Here is a 23,454-nt window from a genome sequence, read left to right on the forward strand (position 1 = left end):
CTCCCCCAGGGTCCCTGTTCTGATAATCCTTCTCACTAACACCAAAGTACCATGCAGCACCAAGGTGCTAATTTCGGGAGTGAAGGACAAAATTAATAAGGTAGTAAATGCCCCCCCTCCATGTTTTCTATTCCTGTGCCCTTTAATTAGCATAATGGTCGGTGTGTGTGTGAGGGAGGAACACTCCAGTGGCCCGGTGCTGAGTGCCTTTTATAAGAGCTCCAAATGAAACACTTTGCCAACACTCCTGTGCTCTGTTACCCTGACAACAGCAGCAGGTAACTACATTGCTGGCACATTCCTGAATGGTGAAGTAAAATTTTGTGATGATCAGGGTGGTAAAGAGCAAAAAGTCAGGACAGACTTTAAAAAGGCCATATTCTACACAATTCTCAAATTTTTTCCATTAAGTTCACTTATAATGTTATTCCTGTTTTCTTTCACCGAAAACAGGTGTAATTTACATTTATTAATTTAGCAGAAACCTTTTATCCAAAGTGACTTAAAAACAGGGTTGGGGAGTAATGGAATACATGTAACGGGAATACGTATTTAAAATACAAAATATAAGTAACTGTATTCCACTACAGTTACAGTTTAAATCATTGGTAATTAGAATACCGTTACATTCAAAAAGTATTTTGATTACTGAAGAGATTACTTTGCATTTTATTGTAAATGTTTGGAAAGCATTTATACATATAAATGATGCGATCCAAAGTGCATTGAACAGCGGCGAAACACTTATGATGTGTTACATTCATACGAGCAGACAGAGAAGTAAGTTTGAAGTAAGTTTGGAGCACAAGAAATAGAAATAAAACTTGTGTAAATTGTCATCTTTATGCTAAGCTAAAATGCTATTTCTAGCCATTTTACATGCACATGTTATCAGGCACGATCATATTTTTTTATCAAGAAAATTCACGTTGGATCATAATTTCTTTTTTTCTTGTAAGACCTTTGATATAAGGGCAAAAATCGTATTCAAATTTTATAGTCAATTTTATAGTCAAAACAAGTGAAAATATCTACCAGTGCTGAAGAAGTAATCCAAAGTATTTAGAATACGTTACTGACCTTGAATAATCTAACGGGATACATTACAAATGACATTTTACAGCATGTATTCTGTAATCTGTAGTGGAATACATTTCAAAAATAACCCTCCCAACCCTGCTTACAAATGAGGAATAGTACAACAAAAGTGATTCATCCTAAGAAGAGAGAGTTTGGATTGATAGACTGAATCTGCGGTCACATGCATACAAAATTACTTCAGACATAGCAGTGGGCAGAATATGATGTCATGCTTGAGGGCTTCTGGTTTTAAGAAATAATAAAATCACAAATAACAAATATGATATTCAAAATGTTAAAGTATATAGTGGTGATTGGGGCATGGCCGAGTGACATTTGCAGAGAGTGAGGCCAGGAGAGACAGAACGGTAAGGATTGACGCCTGTGGGAAATCACCTCTAACAGCTGTTTTGTGTTTGCAGTGAGAGTGGAGAGGGATAAAAAGGGCAAACCAGACCGCCGGATGAGGGGAGAGAGTTGCACGCAGTAATTTGTTTGTGTGTGTGTATTCAGTTTGTTGCTGAAAAGCAGTATTTGAGTTTGTGTGAGACCCTGAAAAGTGTGAGGAATAAAAAAAACTTACATTGGAGTGTTCATCCGACTCCTGCTTCCTCATTACAAGAGAACTCAACAAAGTCAAAGACCTTGTCACAGTGGTGCCGAAACCCAGAAATTTGTAGGAAGATATGCCATCATTAAGTCCTCGTCCTTTGCCGAACTTATCAAGACCCTCGCCAGCAACCACCAGAACCAACATCAGACTCTGCTTGAGCTGCGCCAGAAGCAAGCTCAGGCAGAAGATCAACAGGTGCTGCGGAGCTTGATACCCCTATTGCTGCGGGTCCCAGGTCTGTTTAACATTATGTGTAATACCCGAGTCGATCCGAGAAGACCCGGCCGTGATCAGACAGCGCTGATGATGATGGTGCTGTGTGTGTGTGTTGTAACATGCAACATTGTAAAATTAGGATGAGAAAGTGCGGGCCGGGAAATACGGTGAATAACGGAGAGGAGCCACAACGTGCTGAGTGACGTCAGAGGCAGAGCGGAGTTAAGGCACACGATAGCAAATTAGCAATGCTAACGGTAGTAGCCGTGGCAATGAACGAGCAGTCTTTATTATAGCTGAAAAGGGCAAACAGTTGAAGTTATCTTTTGCGAGATACAAAAAAACTGCAAAGCTGATTCTAAACAAATTGCGTTTGTCATCCGTCACCGTGACAGCAAGTGGACTTTTGAAGCTGAAATAATGAGTGGATTAGCTATGCTGTTTCAATCAGCAAGAGAGGAATCACAGAAAACCTGGATGTATTTTACCAACTTTCTTGGCAAGGAGGATGGATTATATGTGTCACGGCCAGGCACAAGGGAGAAGGCTACTAACGTTACATTAGGTAAGACACAAAGTTTTGTTTTCACAACTTGTAAATTAACTTGTTAATAGCAATCAGCTGTGAAATCGGTGTCGATCAGGTCTGTGTCTCCCGGCCGGGTCCGGGTCCGGGTCCCAGTTTTCAAATAATAGACGGGTCCGGTATTTCTCGGTCTGGGTAGTACATTTCCGGGTCTCTTTGGGTTCGGGTATGAATTTTTGGACCCGTGAAGACCTCTACTCCCAGTCGCCAACCTCCTGGGGTATCAGGACCTGAAGAAAGCCATCTTGCAACGGGTCGGCCTGCAGCCGAATCACAGCAGTTCTGATGTAGGGCCATATCGCACTCTTGTTCATGTGATATTTCTTAAATATACAGCAGCTAGTTCCGGTTCTCGAATCTGATCGGACGAGAGACATTCCATGAGTGCTGATGGTCTCACACCATCAGCACTCGGACACTGCACTGTGTGTATCACTCCGCTTGTGTTCGTACCTTACTAAACTAAAGTGTAAGAGCAGTGCAGATGTGTTAAGAGCCATCTGTCTCTTTACATGCTGTGACATTACATATTTTAGCAAGCAGGTGGAGGCAAAAGACCATTTTTGTGTGTAATATGAGCCAGTTGGTGATGTGAAGTGAGTCAGCGTCAGTCAGTGTTCAACAGCACTCCGTCATCGCTCGTATTACTACTAAACTACTAAAGCTAGGAAATAGCTTTAAAAGGCTTTAAACTAACAACTTAAGCATGAAGGCTTATCACAGCTGAGAGACACAACAGACTGATTAATTACACAAACTCAAGGCGTTTACCTCTTACCGGAGTTTCCACATTGGAGAGGAAATACTGTTCAAAATGGCAGAGGAGATTGCGGTTTCTATAGTGAATGACTCTTGCGCACCAGCTACCGCAAAATGGGGAGGAATACCCCCGCTTGGATGGCTATTTTTCCACTGAGGAAATAGGATGAGTTTCACCAAAATTATATTATCTTCAGAAAGCTGAATAACAGACTACAGCATCATCAACAGGGGATCGGACATGCTCCATCTCTCTCTCTCTCTCTCTCTCTCTCTCTCCCTCATACACACACACACACACACACACACACATCCTTATCCTTGTTTCTCCAATAATATGTTAGAAACAGCCCAAGCTGTGATACAAGTAGTTCTAAAATGATGTTTTTGAGAGGCTAAAATGCATCATTTGTTTTGAACCAGCAACGGCAGATTCTGATCCGTGGCGTAAGAAAGTGGTTCCATGCACAAATGTGTTTTTATGACCGTACTCTGTTTTTCTTAATTTTTTAAAATTTACTTGTTCATTGAACTGTTGTACGCTATATGGTCCTAAGTCAGCACTGCTGTGATTGCCTGCGGCCTTGTGACTGCGGCTGAATCACAGCAGTACTGATGTAGGGCCATATCGCACTCTTGCTCGTGTGAAATTGCTTAAATATACAACAGTTAGTTCTGGTCCTCTGATTGGACGAGAGATGTTCGCTTCACTGTGTGTATCACTCCACTTGTGTTCCTGCCATTCTAAAGGAAAGTGTAAGAGCAGTGCAGATGTGTTAAGTGCTGTCTGTCTCTTTACATGTTGTGTAGGCCTGTCACGATAATTGCATTATCGACTTATTGTATGATATATATACATGACCTCGATAATTTTTGCTGACCTCGATATTGCCCATTGTGTTTACATGCGTGTTTGTTTACAAAAGAATGTAAGTCACCAACATTTTAGCCAGTTGCGCTGCTTCTATCCTCTCGTCTGCCCTCTGTATCGGAGGCGGGGCTCAGGTAGCTCCTCCACACACACACACACACACACACACACACACACACACACACACACACACACACACACACACACACACACACACAGACAGACACACAGAGAGCAGACAGCGACAGGTGAAGATTACATGTTACTCGAGGCTAATAGGTGTTTTAATAGGCATTTTCCCCAAAGACTGCATAATTCCAGAATAAGTCCAAATGGACTTGGTTTCAAAGCTGCATTCCACAGCTCCAGTGAGGGAACATTTTGCCTAATGAGAGAGGAGAGCCCATTAACGTGAACGAGCCGGTATATCGGCTTTGTTTAAAAACAGTGGCAATGAAAAGTGTCAATACAAAGGGCTGGGCGATACATTGAATACCCATGATATCAACGCAATGATTTTGCTGAAGATATAAAATTCAACAATTTCGTGTATATCGCTATGATTTTAAAGAGCCTTTTGGTTGGCCATTAAGTTTCATAGAGTGCATCAATAGACTAATTTCATGATTCTTCAGGGCTGTATAATTAATCAAAATAACATCAAAATGGAGATATGATTTATTTAACTGCCAAAGGCTGCTATTAAAGACAGATAAACATGGTCTGTGTGCGCTTCAGAATGAACCAGTGACATACTGATCTGTGTGCACACGCGGGTGCTCGTGTCTGTAGCGCATCTCACCTGTCTTGTGAAGTGCTGCAGGTTCAAGCATTCGCGCAATTCCAAACATTAGTAACTGCTATAAAGTTATTGTACAAATCTACAAACGCAGAACAGTAAGGAGAGTTTGACAATGGTTCACAAGATGCTAAACTTATAACTGTCAAACAAACATTGCACTTCCAGTTTCATAATAAAAGCTCCTGGTGAAGGTGAAATAAACACGACTGCACTTGCAGTGTCAAAATTTAAACCCCAGTTTAGGGTGAATAGGACAGAAATATATAACATTTTTGTTAATTGAACTGTTGTATATAAGCAATATCACACTCTCAATCGTGCTATATGGCCCTAAATTAGCACTGCTGTGATTGCCTGCAGTCGAATCATAGCAGTGCTGATATAAGGCCATATCGCACTCTTGCTTGTGTGATATTGCTTAAATAAAACATAGCTGTTGTATCATTAAAGGCTCTGATACATCTCAAGCCTTCGTTGCTAGTTTGAAAACGTCACTTTAGAACTAGCAACGGAGGATAGCGAGGCTTGTGCTGCTTTAATGAAGCACTTACTGGAGTAACAAGTTAGTGCATTTGTGTGTGTGTGTGTGTGTGTGTGCGCGCGCGCTCACGCATGCACGTGTGTATGTATGTGTGTGAGCGTTTGTAAGTGCTGGGGAGATGAGGGAGCTTTTCAACCAAAACAGATAACTTGTGTAAGAAAGTTGATATGGAACCGTTATGTGGTCAAGACCTGGAACATCTTCATAGCTGTGTATTAACTTGAAAAATAATTGCACACCTTAGAACATCTGTCATCTGATCAGAATCAAGCATTCAACAGACCCGTTGTATAACCTGCAAAAATGTGTTGAGACGTCTTCACGCAAATGCTAATTAGTGATATGCGTTACTTTACAGCAAAACAATAAAGAGTATGAACAAATCTTTATGACTTCTCACTAGAGCAGTTTTGGAATTAATAGTGGATATATCTCTCTTGTTTTGGAACAGTATCTCAGGTGAGGATGATGTTGAACATTCATGGAGTTATAAGTTGACAGTGTCTTTGACAGTGACAACAGAACTGATCATATCTGTTTTCTTTATTGCAATGAATGTGGGAGAAAGTGGCTCTTTGAAAAATTAAAACCAAACCATGAGAAAATGTAACTGTTACATCCCTAATTTAGGCTCTTATATAGGCTTGTATGATATTATATTATATTAAAAAATTTAAAATATCTAAATAATTAGTGTGGACATAGGTTTCATAGTTTTCATTGTACCATGCATTATTGTTGTTGTTTTTTTTTAATGAAATGTCAACATTGAACCCTACTGCATGAATTTAGGTATGCTACCTGTTGTAAGTCAGATTGTTGAGTATTGTTTGAAAAATCTCTGTGAGGCTGGCACCCTGTAGACTGTCAGACGGACAAGTTTTCGTGAGGTGAATCTCACTTGTCACTCTTGTCTGGCAAAGCTAACAACTTGACACAACAGCTGTCAGAATGGGTCAGACTCTTTGTTTATGCCTGAAGCTAATAACGCATTGAATTTTAATCAGGATCTTAGCACTGTCAAATACATGCTCTAGTAACATTGAGACAAAGCTGGAGGAAGTGGGTGATGTTTATAATTTGACGCTTTGTCCATGCAGCTTGACTATGTGACATTGTCATTTCGAGATATGCCAAGTAATATTTCACCCAAAACTGAAAATTCTATCCTTATTTACTCCAAGCCTTTATGATGTAATTTGTTCCGTGGACAAATTTGACATTTGGAGGAGAAATCTGCAGAATATTCACGCTGCTCTTTTCTGTACAAAGACGTTCATGTGACCACGGCTGTTAAGCTCCAAATATGAAAAACAAACCACCAAAAAAGCACCATAAATGTTGTCCATATGACTTCTGAGTCCTCTGAAGTCATACGATACAGGTATTTAAGTCATTATTCACTGATTATCTTGCCCTCTCCTGAAATGCTCTAATTCGTGTCCAGAATAAAAAAATGGTACATCACGTTTGGTAACTACACGTATGAGAACCAATGCCATTTTGCTGTTGAAACATCAATGTGCCATTTGTAAATCTAGTCGCTGACAAGGGTTAGACACTTTGGTGGATGTGAAGATTATCAATTAATCACAACCTAAATTTCAGTCTGTTCCTCACACAAAACTATACTGTCTTCAGAAGTCTTGGAATAAAGTTGCATGGACTACTTTTATGGTGTTTTACTTTTATGGTGTCCCTTTTGGAGCTTAACAGCTCCTGGTCAATGTATTGTTTTGTGTAATGCTGCAACTTTTTTATTTCACAGAAAAAATAACATATGGGTTTGAAACAAAATGGGGGTACATAATGACAGAATTTTCATTTTTGGGTGAACTATCCCTTTACGGTTGATCGTGATTTTTTTTATCTCACACAAACATTCAAAAATCAAATCAAATCAAATCACTTCATTGTCACACAGCCATATACACAAGTGCAATGGTGTGTGAAATTCTTGGGTGCAGTTCCGATCAACATAGCAGTCGTGACAGTGATGAGACAGTACCAATTTACAATAACATCAAATTAACACAGCACAATTTAAACATCTGATATACACATAATTACACTCAACAATATACAAATAATAACATACACTGTACAGTATACAACATGCACTATATAGATACACATTATTCAATAAAAATAAAAATATATAAAAAAGTATATATAGTATATATAGAATGTATAGTATTGTACTGTATTGACATTCAGGCTGTCGGTTGATAGGCAGTTGTTAAGAGAGAATATAATATAATAATAATATAATTTATGACAGTCCGGTGTGAGATACAAGAGCAGTGCTGATGTATTTGATCGTGGGAGATCAAGAGTTCAGAAGTCTGATTGCTTGGGGGAAGAAGCTATCATGGAGTCAGCTGGTGCGGGTCCTGATGCTGCGATACCGCCTACCTGATGGTAGCAGTGAGAACAGCCCATGGCTCGGGTGGCTGGAGTCTCTGATGATCCTCCGAGCTTTTTTCACACACCGCCTTGTATATATTTCCTGGAGGGAGGGAAGCTCACCTCCGATGATGTGTCTGGCAGTTCGCACCACCCTTTGCAATGCTTTGCAGTTGTGGGCGGTGCTATTGCCGTACCAGGCGGAGATGCAGCCAGTCAGGATGCTCTCTACAGTGCAGGTGTAGAACCGTGTGAGGATGTGGCGGTTCATTCCAAACTTCCTCAGCCGTCTCAGGAAGAAGAGGCGCTGATGAGCCTTCTTCACAACGACTTCAGTGTGGATGGACCATGTGAGTTCCTCAGTGATGTGGACACCCAGGAACTTGAAGCTGCTGACTCTCTCCACTGGTGCTCCATTGATGGTGATGGGACTGTGTTCTCTGTCTTTTCTTCTGAAGTCCACCACAAGCTCCTTTGTCTTACTGACGTTGAGGGAGAGGTTGTGCTCCTGACACCAGTGTGTCAGAGTGTGCACCTCCTCTCTGTAGGCTGCTTCATCATTGTCAGTGATCAGACCTACCACTGTCATCAGCAAACTTAATGATGGCATTGGAGCTAAGTGTTGCCACACAGTCATGTGTGTACAGGGAATACAGGAGCGGGCTGAGAACACAGCCCTGTGGGGGCTCCAGTGTTGAGGGTCAGTGAGGAGGAGATGTTGCTGCCTATTCTAACCACCTGGCGTCTGCTTGACAGGAAGTCCAGGATCCAGCTGCACAGCGAGCTGTTTAAGCCCAGAGCCCGGAGTTTCTCATCTAGCTTGGAGGGCACTATGGTGTTGAATGCTGAGCTGTAGTCTACAAACAGCATTCTCACATAAGTGTTCTTTTTTTTCCAGGTGGGAGAGAACAGTGTGTATTGTAGATGCAATGGCATCAACAGTGGAGCGGTTGTTGCGGTAAGCAAACTGCAGCGGGTCAAGAGAGAGAGGCAGCACAGAGCAGATGTAATCTCTGATTAGTCTCTCAAAACATTTGCTGATGATGGGGGTCAGAGCAACAGAACGCCAGTCATTTAAGCAAGTTATTTTTGATTGTTTTGGAACAGGCACAATGGTGGATGTTTTAAAGCATGTGGGGACTACAGACAAAGAGAGGGAAAGGTTGAAAATGTCCGTAAAAACACCAGCCAGCTGGTTCGCGCACGCTCTGATGACGTGGCCCGGAATGCCGTCTGGACCCGCGGTTTTGCAGATATTCACCCGTTGGAAGGATCGGGTTACATCCGCTACAGAGACGGAGAGTGAACTAACCTCTGTAGTTTCATCCGCGAGAGCGCGGTGTTATTTCCCTCGAAACGAGCATAAAAAGTATTTAGTTCATCAGGGAGAGAGGCAGCGGTGTTCATGGCGGAGTTTTTATTCCCTTTAAAGTCCGTGATGATGTTAATTCCCTGCCACATGCTTCTAGAGTTGGTGGTGTTAAACTGTCCTTCAATCTTGTCCCTGTACTGGCGTTTTGCGGTTCTGAGATATATATATATATATATATATGTGTGTGTGTGTGTGTGTGTAGGTGTATATGTATGTATGTATGTGTGTGTGTATATTGTGTGTGTGTAAAAGTCTTGTTGCTGTTTTTGTATTGTGTACTGGAAGCTCCTGTCACCAAGACAAATTCCTTGTATGTGTAAGCATACTTGGCAATAAATTGGCCAAAGTTAGTGTCCCATCAGAGACATGGCGCAGCTGTTAAGGCACGTGTTCCTGACATGTTGAGCCTTATAGGGCTCATTCAGGTGCTGCAGGTTCAGTCTGGTCTACAACGTGTTGTGGCCCTGTTTCCCATCTCTCTGCCCAATAATTTCCTGTCACTTTTTACTGTGTATCTAATAAAAACGAGACAAAATCCCAGAAGAAAATTGTTTAAATGTGTGTTTTGTACGGTAAAACTGGAAAACTTAACTCATAGGTTGTTGAATGAAAACCACTGAACAATATCAGAGTAGGTTTTCTCATTCATGGTGTTGATGGGGACACATTTGTCCTTTTATGTTTGCAGAGACAGATGTTTCAGTGATCCAAAGAGCTGTTGAGGAGCTAAAAGGCTGTGGCTTTGACTGCTGGGAGAGCAGCATCGGAGCTCCAGGCATACAGCTGCACTCACCTATTGGAGTCAAACAGGGTATACTGAAGATCCTAAACAGCTACCGAGTCACAAAGAAAATAAATTGTACTCTAACGTCATCAATAAGATAAGCACAGATGCTTGTTGCTGCTGTTAATCTGTACTTGTTGAATTTGGGAAAGTAATTTCAAGTTGAGTTGGTTTTCCTGGTTCAACAAACAGAATTCAGAATAGAAGTGTAATTATTGGATTTTTAAACAAAAGATATTATATGAACATAAAAATAGAAGTACATTTTCTAATATGTTTGAGTTATTGCATTCAGAGTGCTAATGCATTATGGATGTTATGTCCTCTTCACATCAACCTCAATGAAGTTTTATAATGCCACAAGATGGCAGCAGAGTTCAAGAGATTTCATGCTTTCAAGCTTAGAATGTGTGTGCTATGCATATAAAAAATATATTTAATTAGCAAAAGAATAAGTAATTAAATAAATAATTGTTCACCAATTCAAAATGTAAAAATAAATAAAGTTGTAAAAACTAATTATTTAGTCTGTCTGTGTACTCATAACAAATGCAGTACACAAATCACATGACCAGAACTAATACAGTTTGGAGCATTTTTGCCAGAGTAGAGCCGTTTTATTGTCACCAAACCCTGCTAAGTAATTACATTTCAGTTCCTTGCACTTTGTCTGAATATTCTGTGCCGGAACAGTTTTGAAGCCAAGCAGTGGATGCAAGGGTGCATTTGGCTGTCGCCCAGACGCAGACCAAGTTGATCTGTGAAACACAATGATGAAATAAACTCTCTGCACATAGCGCAGTGCACATTTTTGAACAGTCCTGGGAGAGGGGTGTAATTTTAGTCATGTTTTGTGATGAACAGATAAAAGATGCCAAAATTCTGCAGAAAGACTGTCCTGAAGCTTGTAAATAGGAAATGGGAATGACATTTAGATTAATTTGTTCCTCTAAACTGAAGGATGGTAGAAAGACAGATGCTCTTTTGCTTTAACAAGTCCACTTTGAGAAGAGCTTATTGGGAGGTCACAGATGCCTTTGAGAAATGTCTTTAGGTATGCCATTTTTGTAAATGTACTCAAAATAATGAGGTGTACCGCAGGAAACGGCTAGTAGTTTTTTTTTTTCCTCCTTTGGGCATAGATGATTTTTTATTTTTCACAGTTTTGCTGGAAGCTTGAATACTTTGTTTTTTCACGTGTGTATAGCAGATATGCATCTTTGGAGTAGTTCATAGGTCATTTACTCACCTTCTTGTTGTTCCAAACACATGGAACAACTTTTTCTTCTTCAGCGAAACACAAAAGGATATGTTAGCCTCAGTCGCCATTCATTTACATTGCATCTTTTTTCTTTTCCATACAGTGTAATTTAATGGTGACTTAGGCCAACATTCTTCTTAAAGGGATAGTTCACCCAAAAATGAAAATTCTCTCAGCATTTACTCACCCTCATGCCATCCCAGATGTGTATGATTTTCTTTCTTCAGCAGGACACAAATGAAGATTTTTAGGAGAATATTTAAGCTGTGTAGGTCCATACAATGCAAGTGGATGGTGATTAGCACTTTAAAGCTCTAAAAAGCACAGACAATCGTAGAAAATGTAATCCTTATGATTCCAGTGGTGAAATTAATGTCTTCTAAAGCGATACAATCGCTTTGGGTAAGAAACAGGTCAATATTTAAGTCCTTTGCACTATAATTGCTTACTTCCGGTCACTCTCCGATGCCAGTCCACAACGCGACTCAGTTCCCTCCGCCTCTCGCGTAACGTAAGCGTGCTGGCATGTTCAAATGAAAGCAAAGCCAATGAAGCTTGTGAACATTTTCTTGTAAACAAATCGAGCTGCAATTCCGGTTGTATCATGTCAGTTCTTGCATGAACATGTCAACATGCTTACGTTACGCGAGAGGCGGAGGGAACCGAGTCGTGTTGTGGACAGGCATCGGAGAGCGACTGGAAGTTAATAATTATAGTGAAAAGGACTTAAATGTTGATCTATTTCTCCCCCAAAGCAATGGTTATTGTTAGTACTTCATAGTTGAAAGAACACAAGACTCATTTATACTACACACATACAGTCATCAACAGTCGAGAAGTAAGTTCTTAATTGAATTCAGTACATAATATGAAAGTATGTCAGTGTAGCCTTTGATTCAAGGGAGAGCTGCAAAGCTCAGAGGAAGTCACCCAGTTTTGAGTTCAGGTCCTACTGTCCATCATTGTGTGTGACATTTACCCATGTGCTGGCCACCCACCTATAAATATACACTCTGAATATTGCTTTTCCTGATGCCATCTGCATAAAGGGTAAAAATGAGTCGCATCATCTCCCTTTCCGATTTCAGCTCGGCTTCAATACTCCCTCTTTAGCCCGATCCAATTTGGATCTCACCCTCAGATTGAGGAAACGCTTTTCAATTTCTGATCTGCTGTAATGAAAAAAGAGAGGGTACTGCCTGTGAATGCAGTAACCGGATTAGCAGAGAGAGAGAGGAGAGGGCGGCATCAGGCCTTTCCGAGAGAACAGATGAATGAGTAAAGCTGGCTTTAACCAGAGGAGGGGCCCGGGGCCACATCCCCGCTCCAGCCCCCGCCACCAAATCCTGCTGACCTGCTGCTAGTCATGCGCCTCGTGTTTGTGCTGACAAACAATTTCTCAAAAATGGATCTCCAAATCGTTATTGACTTTTCCTCCTATTTTCCTCCCTTCCCGGTCTCTCTCCCTCTCTTTCAAAACATGAGAGCTCTTGATAGTGCAAGCTATGAGTTAAACACTATTGGCAGTTTTGAAGTCTATCCAACAAACAACTGGCAGTGGATGTTGGAGAGAAAAGGTCAGTTTGGGGGGGAAATATCGAATAATTGATTTTTTTCTTTGCCTTTCTCTGTTATTTTTATTCATTTCTTTAAATGTCAGAAGGCCTTTGTGAGGTTTAGGCAGACAGGTTTGTATAAGTGAATAGGATCTGGGTGGCTGGGCGAGCTGCCTCTGGTGAACCTTGACCCTTTGTGTGGCGTCCTCTCTGCGCATTCTCTGTTGTGTCAAATCCTTGTCGTCGGCCCAAACCACCCCCCAATCTCCCCCCGTAACGCCAGCTTGAATTTAATTAACACTGAGCTCTTCAATTTAAATTGCATTGATGAAGAGGAATGAGGAGGAAGGAGGGGGCAAGCTATATTTCTCTGTCTGTCCTTCCCTGGGAGGCACAGATGGGTTTTTTTTTCATCAATGTCAGCAGCAGCTTCTTTCTGCTCTGATGAATAGATTCTAAGGATGCCCTGACATTATTTCAGATAACAGAGGCAGCCAAGAAAAGGGGTCAAGGATGGAGGGGAATGCCAGAGCCATTGAAATATAATAAAAATCAAGTATTCAGGCCTCCAAGTGTTTTTTTCCCCTCTTTATTCAGTTTGTCTCTTGCATGTTGATTCGCAAAAGGAAATGTCAGTCAAAATGATTTCCCCTTCCCTGTCTTCCTTTAACGGAAGTTCAAGAGTGACAGTTCATGTAATAAGTTAATGTAAGGACTGTAAGTTTTCATTTTTCTCTGTGCATGTGAACACTGTGTGGTGTTGTCATGACTCATTCTCTGTGGGGATGTAACATTCAATTTCATCACATCTCTTTCCTTTCCTTTCCTATCCTTTGCTTTGCTCCAAGCTTCCTTTCCTCAAATTTCACGTCCTTCCCTCCCTCCTTCCTTCCTTGCTTCCTTTCTTTTCCTTGCTTTTCCTTTCCTCCTTCCTTCCTTGCTTCATTTCTTTTCCTTTTCCTTTCCTCCTTCCTTCCTTGCTTCATATCTTTTCCTTTTCATTTCCTCCTTGCTTCCTTTCCTCAAATTTAATTTCACTTCCTTCCCTCCCTCCTTCCTTTTGTCCTTCCTTCCTTGCTTCCTTTCTTTTCCTTTTCCTTTCCTCTTTGCTTCCTTTCCTCTTTGCTTCCTTTCCTTCAATTTCATTTCCTTGCATTTCATTTCCTTGCTTCCTTTCTTTTCCTCCTTCATTTGTTCCTTCCTTTCCTTTAATTTCATTTCCTTGTTTTCTTTCATCTTTCCTTTCTTTTCCTCCTCCATTGCTCCTTCCTTCAACTTTAATTTCCTTTCTCTCTTTTCCTTCCATCCTTTCCATTCCTACTTCTTTCCTTTCCTACTTCCTTTCTTTTCCTTGCATTTGATTTATTTTCCTTTCCTTGTTTCCTTTCCTCCTTTCTTTCTTTCCTTTTATTTCATTTCAGGTCCTCGCTTCCTTTCTTCATTCCTTCCTTTCTTTACCTCCTTCCTTCACATTTAATTTCCTTTCCACATTACTATTTAGCTCTCCTCTCCTCTTCCAAATAGGAGAGGATAGTCCAATTTTATATTTTATTCAAATAGACTATTTCAGTATACATGTTGATTTTTAACCCTTGCATTTGAGACTGTGGTGATATTTCCCGGATAAAAATTGGTGCAATTCCAAGTTGAGAAAAAGGCTTTCATCTTGCCCACCGGTGACCTCTCACCTTCCTTCTAGAGCTTGTGCCCCTGCAGCTGAAGAGGGCTCTTTTCTCTGCTCCTCTTGAGAAGATGTTGCCAGGGTCAGGGTCAAGGTGGTGTAAAATGAGAGTGTGTGTAGGAGTTTGTGTGTATTTCAGAGTGGAGAAAGGCATTCCCTTTCTGTCTGGCCTTGGTGAGAAGTGAGAGCAGAGGTCAGCTGACCCCATTAAGGCTGTTGAGCGCAGAAGAATCTGGCACAGACCTGCACATGTCAAGAGGCTGAAGCATGTGTGTGGGGGGATAGAGAGAAAAAATACTTTGCGTGAGTGCTTTGGTAGCTTGGATGAATCAGGTAGAAGAAATGACTGCAGCATCTTATAGGTTCTTCAGATTGATGAATTGACTTAAGATCCTGTCTTGATTAATATTCCAGTATCATTGTTATCCACAGTCTTTGTGGTTTAGAGATAAATACTTGAGCCTTTTCGCCTATTTAATGATAATTGTATTTGAATGGTATCACCATATTTTCTGACATGTACCATGGTAGTACCATGCTATCTTTTAAAGTTATTTGGAGTAGCTGTGAAAGTTTATACAAATACAATGGATCTCACTTCTGATTGACACCAGTGAGGAAGAGCTAGGCTTTAGTGACAGAGAAATTAATTGATAATATTGAAGAACACTTGATAATGATACACTCAATTTAAGTTTGTAGGAGTTCCAAGTGTATAAATACATCCATTAATTAAATAAATATTGATTTATAAAAAATAAAAAAAAACAAAAAATAAAAATTTGTGTGTTTTTTCTCCCCTTTTTCTCCCCAATTTGGAATGCCCAATTCCAAATGCGCTCTAAGTCCTCGTGGTGGAGTAGTGACTCGCCTCAATCTGGGTGGTGGAGGACGAATCTCAGTTGCCTCTGCGTCTGAGACTGTCAATCCATGCATCCTATCACGTGGCTTGTTGAGTGTGTTACCGCGGAGACCTAGCGTGTGTGGAGGCTTCACGCTATTCTCTGCGGCATCCACACACAACTCCCCATGTGTCCCACTGAGAGTGAGAACCACATTATAGCAACCACGAGGAGATTAACCCAAAGTGACTCTGCCCACCCTAGCAACTGGGCAAATTGGTTGCTTAGGAAACCTGACTGGAGTCACTCAACACGCCCTGGATTTGAACTTGTGACTCCAGGTGTGGTAGTCAGCATCTTTACTTGCTGAGCTACCCAGGCCCCCCCCCAAAAAACATATTTAAACCACTTTCCATTGTGGCACAGTTCCCACATAGCAAAGTTTTTCTTTATTTTGTTATTAGAGCTTCTTTTATGTCAGAAAATCAAATGGGAAAATATTCTATGTTTATTGCGTTCTATATGGGATGTAGAAAAAACTAATAATCAATACAGTGTGGAAATTCTGCTGCCAGTATTGAATACTGTTAAATTATGGGTAAATTTCTTTGCATTGTATGATATCACCACAGTGCTTTTTAGATTTTTTCCAGTGATAGTCGTATTCTTTATTATGTCAGTGCTACGGAATATATATATATATATATATATATATCATAATGATTTCATAATAGAAAATATCTGAACTGTACAAAATGTAGTGTTTGGGTTTTCAAAATCAACAGATCTAATTGCAGAATAATGTTTCAGCTGTACTGTAGCTTTTGAAGAGCTTCATTGATTTTTACAGCAGTGCTCATCTCTGCTTGGCTAACACTTAGAGCATGAAGCCTGTCAGACTCTCCTGAGAAAATCTCTTTGAGCAAATCAAAGCAGTCCAGAAAAGAGGAAGGTGTTGAGGAAGGGCACCTTTACCTGTTCTAAACACAAACACACTAAAGAACAACCACAGAATGTAAGGAGATTTTTGTTGCTGTCTTAACCTCTGTTCTAAAACCTAGTGAGCTGCCTTGCTGTGTACTGCCTACACAAGCAGCATTCTAACTGAAATTTAACCTCATAAGTGACTCATTTGAAACACTAAAAAGGCAGCAATGAGCACTGTGAAACTGTACATGGGAGACTCGACTCACAGTTGATAACTCTAGTCATATGCATAACAATACAATAAAAAACACATATTTTCCATAAAATAATACATTTTGAATGACTCTGAACAATTTTTTTATAAGTACTTTTTTATATTTTAATGAAGTATATGTTTATTTACAATTAACATTTCTCTCATCTCATCTGCCATAGTTTATGCAGTCCTAGATTGCCTTCTTGAAGAATATGGGATGCTTCAATAGAATTTGGCCTAAACAAGATATCTTAGGAGGTAGCATAATTAAGTTGCCTACCTTTTGGAACAGTTTTTGGGTCAGGAGCATGCCTATTATGCCTTAAAATGCTGAATCCACAGGCAGCCCACTAGGTTTTAGCATAGAGCTTGAGAATCCTGCTTTTGATTGCATTGGCCTAATAGACTGGAAATAGCTCATACTCATTGCAATGTCAAACCAAATTTACTGAGCTTTTATAACTTCACTGTGAATGACAGCTGATTGTACATTGGATTTTCAGGTTTCTGATTGCAGTGTTTGTGAACAGACTGGACACGGCTGCATGTTGAAAATGTGTTCAGTTAATTTAGTCATTTGACATTCCCCTCAATTCTTTCTCCTTTTTTTCAATGCAGATGTTCATTTGATAAGACAGCATCTTCTGTCCACAAAGATAAGTGTAAATGAATCCAATGCAAATGCAATTGCCTGAGCACTTAATGGAGATTACAACATCCCACTTTGATTTCAGCTACATTTAAATACAAATTGAAACAAGCAGTTGGCATCCATGTGCATTCAAACCCATCCCATGCAGATCAACCGGAGTGACTATTTGTAATCTAATAATCTGCTGGAAATGCAGGAGTTTACAACAAACTGCACCCTCATGTACTGCTGTGGTGATTCAGGGTGTAATGACAGTGTGAATGTGCTAACAACCCGGGTTCGAATCCCACCTTTTTTCCACTTTTCCCATCTCTCCACTCTTAATATTTCTTATATTACTACTTATAATAATAAATAAAAGTGATTCCTCACAGTGATTTGGTCACAGTGAAGGTCGGGGAGTTCAGATAAGGGTTTGAAAATTAACCATGGTTTTACTGTAGTAAATTTTAGTAACCATGTTTTTTGGTGAAAACCATAGTTTTGATGCAGTGAATCATGGTGTTACTAAAGTAATATGTTGTTTATATAGTAATCATGTTTCATTTTGTGGTTACTATGATTTTACTACAAAATACCTTGGTGATACTCTGGTTACTGTAGTAAAACCCTGATTAATTTTTGTAAAGGAAGGTTAGGGTTAGCGGTTGGGGTTGGTGTAGGGTGTCTGTGGGACTCTAAATAAACACATTAAAATACTGCAGTGATACCCCTATACTGTATGTTAATATTTAAACAGGAGTGTAATATCTGCCACTATTTGCACTTGCTATTTGCACTTAGTGCAAAGAAGATGCTTTTTGTTACTTTTTACTCTTAGTGCAAAAGTAATCCATATGACTCCAGTGGTTTAATATATGTCTTCTGAAGAGATGCAGTCACTTTGGGTGAGAAACAGATCAATATTGAAATACTTTTTTACTATAAATCTTCACTTTCACTTTCAGAATGTGAAAGTGGAGATTTATAGTAAAAAAGGATTTATATGTATATTGATCTGTTTCTCACCCACACCTATCATATCACTTCTAAAGACAGAATTAACCACTGGAGATATGGATTACTTTTGTGCTGCCTTTATGTGACTGTTGGAGCTTCACAGGTTTGGCCACCATTCACTTGCATTGTATGGACCTACAGAGCTAAAATATTCTTCTAAAAATCTTAGTTTGTGTTCTGCAGAAGAAAGAAAGTCATAAACATCTGGGATGGCATGAGTCTAAGTAAATGATAAGAGAAATTTCATTTTTGGGTGAACTATCCCTTTAAATATTTCTTTTTAATTTTACACCATTACGTATCTTTAATTTTTTTCAATCCTAAAATGTTCTGTTTATTTTGAGGTTAAAATTAGAATTTAATTCTCAGCTTTCCAGTGTGGCCTCAGACTTTTGGACCCCACTGAATTCCATCTCAATGTATGAGAAATGAACCATGATATTTCCATGACTATTTCATCTCCGGCAGTCAGTTTCACCGTAGAGATACATGCTAATTCTGTGGTCTCAATCTATTATGACTCGGACCTTGAGCAGGGATTTGTCCTGAGGTCACCTTGGCTTTAAATTATGTGTGCAAATGACCTGCGGTGGACCCTGACTGTGCCGGCGCTTCGCCTTGCTGTCTGCCCACTTGGCTGCTGTAATTAGAACCGCACAGGTAGGAGTGTTCAGATTTCATCTGCTGAATTCCTTATAATATCTAATAATATGAAAGCATTTTAAAAATTGGTCTCTTGTGCTCATGCTTTATGCATGAGTGGCTGATTGCTTCTTTGCATAGATTAGCAATCATTCTACAGATATATTTTAAGAGAGGAAAATGCTCTGTGAGATTTTTCTGATGTTTGTAAAGGCATAAAGATTTTAGGTTTTGCATCAGCTTGCATTCAAGATGCTAGTTACAGGTAATTTAGGTCTCTCTCGCTCTCTCTCTGTCTGTCTGACTCTCTTCTGGCTCCTGATTTCTGCCTCCATGCACATCATCATTGGAGGAATGTCTCTATTTTCTTGTCCTTTCTTCTCTTGATTGCTCACTTGTTGAACATCCAGGCATCTGCACAACTCATTGTGTCCTGGCTGTTTCCTAGATTTCTCTAGTGCTGTTGAGCAATCAGCACACATTAGTCATCAGGAGGCGCCATCATTTGCATATATGTGTGGCTCGTTTCACCGTCAAATACTTATGCATAGTGATCTCTCCCTGCCCCAGCGCCCGGCACAAATTGGCATGAAACACAAGGTATCGGCATGGTCTAATGAGCGGAAAAACGAAGCCGTAACCTGGCCTCTGTGAAGCGTCCCAGGTGAGCTGTGCCACCTCTGTCTCCCCGGCAGCCGTTTGACCTACTCGCCGTTGGGTGCATTCATCTATATTAATGCTTCAGGTGTTAAATGCACTAAGTCACCTTGGACTTATTTCTGTCAAGAGGAAAAGTGCTGTGACATGTTCCAAGGCGCTTTCAAGTGGATTTGGAGAGTTTCTTAACACAATATTTCACAATATGAGAGACACGCAGTGAGCTCCACAGGAACCGAGACACAGCATAATACAAACACTTAAAGTGCACTAAGTAGTTTTATTCAACTGTAAAAGGTTTTACACTTAAAGAAATTAATAGTGCTTTTGACAAATATCACTTGAGATGAAAAGTTCAGTCATGTCAGTGGCCTAGAGAAAAGCTACTTTATTCTATAAAGTATAAGGTGTTCGTGTAGGTCGACCATGTGTAGTGCTAGCAATGCCAAGGACATGGGTTCAGTTACCAGGAAACACACATACAGATACAGTAAGTGTATACCTATATGCACTGTAAGTTGCTTTGGATAAAAGCATCTGATAAACAAATAGTTGTAAATGTAAGGGTGGTGCCTCTCATTGGGCTGCCATGTTAAGTTTACATGACAAGCTGAATACCACTCATTTTTTATCATAGTTACCCTCACACTGATGGACACTTTTGGCTGTGGAATTAATGAATCATGGGTGATGCCTGCAATCAGATTATTTCTACAATGACATCAGAAACCAAAATCATTGTGTGGTGCTGCATCCACACCAATAAGAGTCAGTACAAAGCCATGCCCACATTAATACATTTTTCGTTTGAAAATGCATCTTTTTCTCTATGTTTTGGCCTTCTGTCCTCATTGAGGCAGTGCTTTTCACAGCGGAAACTGAGCTTTTTCGAAAACGATGATTGGTTCCTGGGCTTGCGGCGCCGCTCAAAGCCACGCCCTGCCCCCGTTCCTTTCTTCCCGGAAGTGCATGAAGAGCTGACAAGGTCGTGGGTGGCACTTTTTTACTGCCTGGTCCTGATCTTTTCAGCTTTCCCGCCCTCACTACCCTCGATGGTGGGGCGGCCAAGGGCTATTCGGCAATCCCCCGGTGGATAAAGGTGCTCACGGTGCACTTATGCCCGCAGAGCGCCGCCACCTGGCACGGGTGCCCAAAGCCCCCGTCCAAGGCCTGTAGGTTTACGTCGTCTCTGACGGCCAAGGCCTACGGTGCCGCCGGAGAAGCCGCCTCCACCCTGCATGCCATGGCTCTCCTGCAAGTCCGCCAAGGTGCTAAAGGAACTGCACGAGGGTAGTTCCGCCCCGGGATTGATGCAGGAACTGTGCTCGGCGACCGACCTCGCTCTCCAAGAGACGGAGGTCACGGCGCGGTCTCTCGGGCGGACGATGTCCACATTAGTGGTCCAGGAGCGCCACCTTTGGCTCAACTTGGTCGAGATAGGTGAGGCCGACAGGACACGATTCCTTGCTGCCCCCATCTCCCAGGCTGGCCTATTCGGTGACACCGTCAAGGACTTTGACCAGCAGTTCTCGACGGTGGAGCAGTAGACGGAGGCTATCCGGCAATCCTGCCCCGGCGCGGCTCAAGATCCCGCACCCCGTCTACTTGTCGCCAAGGGCACCCCCCTGCGGTGACTGCACCGGCTCCGCCGCAGCCCGCCCCTTCGGCCCGGCCCCGGCGTGGAGCCCACTGCAGGAAGCAGACACCACTTGTCTCATGGCCGCCCAGAACCTGTGAAAGGCTTCAAAGCTCCCTTGAGACGGGTGACCCAGGTACGACGAAACCCGCTTTTCTGGAGCTGGTAAGCAGACCTCTCCATCTTTTTGTTACCTTTTCATTTAATTGCGCTGCATGCCCAAGTGGCTGCAGTACTCAAGAGTTCAGCAAGAGCGGTTTCCTTGTTCCCTGGGTCACGCATCCGGTGTGCACGGCTGTCATCACGACCACCATCTCCCGCCCCTGAGCGCCCAGCTGTGGCACAAATCCGCCCCCGATGTGAAAGTCTCCACAGGTCACGAGGACAGGCCTCTTCCTCCCCCGTCCCAGGCTGTCCCGGGGGTGGTCACAAGGAGCCAGGTAAGTGCTCCGATGTCCTTAGACTCAGCACAGCCACAACATGGTGTGGCACCTCGAGCGCTGCCCCGCCACGAGGCCCCACCTGCCGGTACGTTCGACGACGTTGTCCCTTTGGCCCTTGTGCAGAACTTGGACGCGTGGCTTGCGCTTTCCTATCCGTCGCAATGGCTGGTCTGGACCGTCCGACTCGGCTACGCGATTCAGTTCACCAGGCGTCCGCCCAGGTTCAGCGGTGTCCACTTCACCTTGGTGAAGGACAAAAAATGCTGCTACCTAGCGCGGAGATCGTTACTCTCCTACGGAAGGGCGTGATAGAACCTGTCCCTCCGGCTGAGATGAAGAAGGGGTTTTACAGTCCCTACTTCATCGTACCGAAAAAAGGCGGTGGGTTGCGGCCAATCTTGGACCTGCGAGTACTGAACCGGGCTTTACACAGACTCCCGTTCAAGATGCTGACGCAAAAATACATTCTGGCGAGCATCCGGCATCAAGATTGGTTCGCGGCGGTAGACCTGAAGGACGCGTACTTCCACATCTCAATCCTTCCTCAACACAGACCCTTCCTGCGGTTTGCATTCGAGGGTCAGGCATATCAGTACAAGGTCCTCCCTTTCGGCCTGTCCCTGTCTCCTCGCATCTTCACGAAGGTCGCAGAGGCAGCCCTTGCCCCGCTAAGGGAGGTGGGCATTCGCATTCTCAACTATCTCAATGACTGGCTAATCTTAGCACACTCTCGGGACATGTTGTGCGCACACAGGGACTTGGTGCTCTCACACCTCAGCCGATTAGGGCTCAGGTCAACTGGGAAAAGAGCAAGCTCCTCCCGGTTCAGAGCATCTCTTTTCTCAGTTTGGAGTTGGACTCTTTGACAGCACACCTCATGAACGAGAAACAGAAAACAGTGGTTCCACTGAAACTTTTTCAGAGGCTCCTGGGGCATATGGCATCCTCAGCGGTGGCCACCCCACTCGGGTTGATGCATATGAGACCGCTTTGGCACTGGCTTCAGACTCGAGTCCCGAGATGGGCATGGTGCCGTGGGACATATCACGTGGTCATCACGCCGGTCTGTCACTGTCTTTTCAGCCCTTGGACCAACCTCTCGTTTCTACGGGCAGGTGTTCCCCAAGAACTAGTCTCCAGGCACGTCGTGGACATGACGGATGCCTCCAAAACGGGCTGGGGTGCTGTTTGCAACGGGCACACAGCCGCCGGCTTGTGGACAGGCCCATGACTACATTGGCACATCAACTGCCTCGAGTTGTTGGCAATTCTGCTCACCCTGCGGAGGTTTCGGCCGTTGATCCAGGGCAAGCACATGTTAGTTCAGACAGACAACATGGCAATGGTAGCATATGTCAACCGCCAAGGCAGTCTGCGCTCTCGTTGTATGTCAAGTCACTGCGAGCCACTCACATCCCGGGCAACCTCAACACTACAGTGGACGCACTGTCACGAGAGGTTACCCTCAGGGGAGAGTGGAGACTCCACCCTCAGGTGGTCCAGCTGATTGGGAGTCGATTCGGACAGGCACAGGTGCACCTGTTCGCCTCCCAAGAATCCCCACTGCCCGCTCTGGTACGCCCTGACTGAAGCCCCCCTCGGCATAAACGTGCTGGTACACAGCTGGCCCCCTGGCATGTGCAATTATGCGTTTCCCCAGTGAGCCTACTTGCACAGACCCTGTGCAAGGTCAGGGAGGACGAGGAGCAGGTCGTCCTGGTAGCACCCTACTGGCCCACCCAGACGGGGTTCTCGGACCTCACGCTCCTTGCGACAGCCCCCCCCGGCAAATTCCCCTGAGGAAGGACCTTCTTTCTCAGGGACGGGGCACCATCTGGCACCCATGACCAGACCTCTGGAATCTCCATGTCT

General features: G+C 42.6%; 1 pseudogene; it reads left to right on the forward strand.

The window, feature by feature from the left end:
* LOC127417052 (mevalonate kinase-like) overlaps positions 1-14,713 on the forward strand; it is a 29,204-nt pseudogene extending 14,491 nt beyond the window's left edge.
* The last annotated feature ends 8,741 nt before the right edge of the window (positions 14,714-23,454 follow it).

This window comes from Myxocyprinus asiaticus, chromosome 3 (genome assembly GCF_019703515.2).
Source record: "Myxocyprinus asiaticus isolate MX2 ecotype Aquarium Trade chromosome 3, UBuf_Myxa_2, whole genome shotgun sequence".
In the NCBI taxonomy this organism is placed as follows: Eukaryota; Metazoa; Chordata; class Actinopteri; order Cypriniformes; family Catostomidae; genus Myxocyprinus; species Myxocyprinus asiaticus.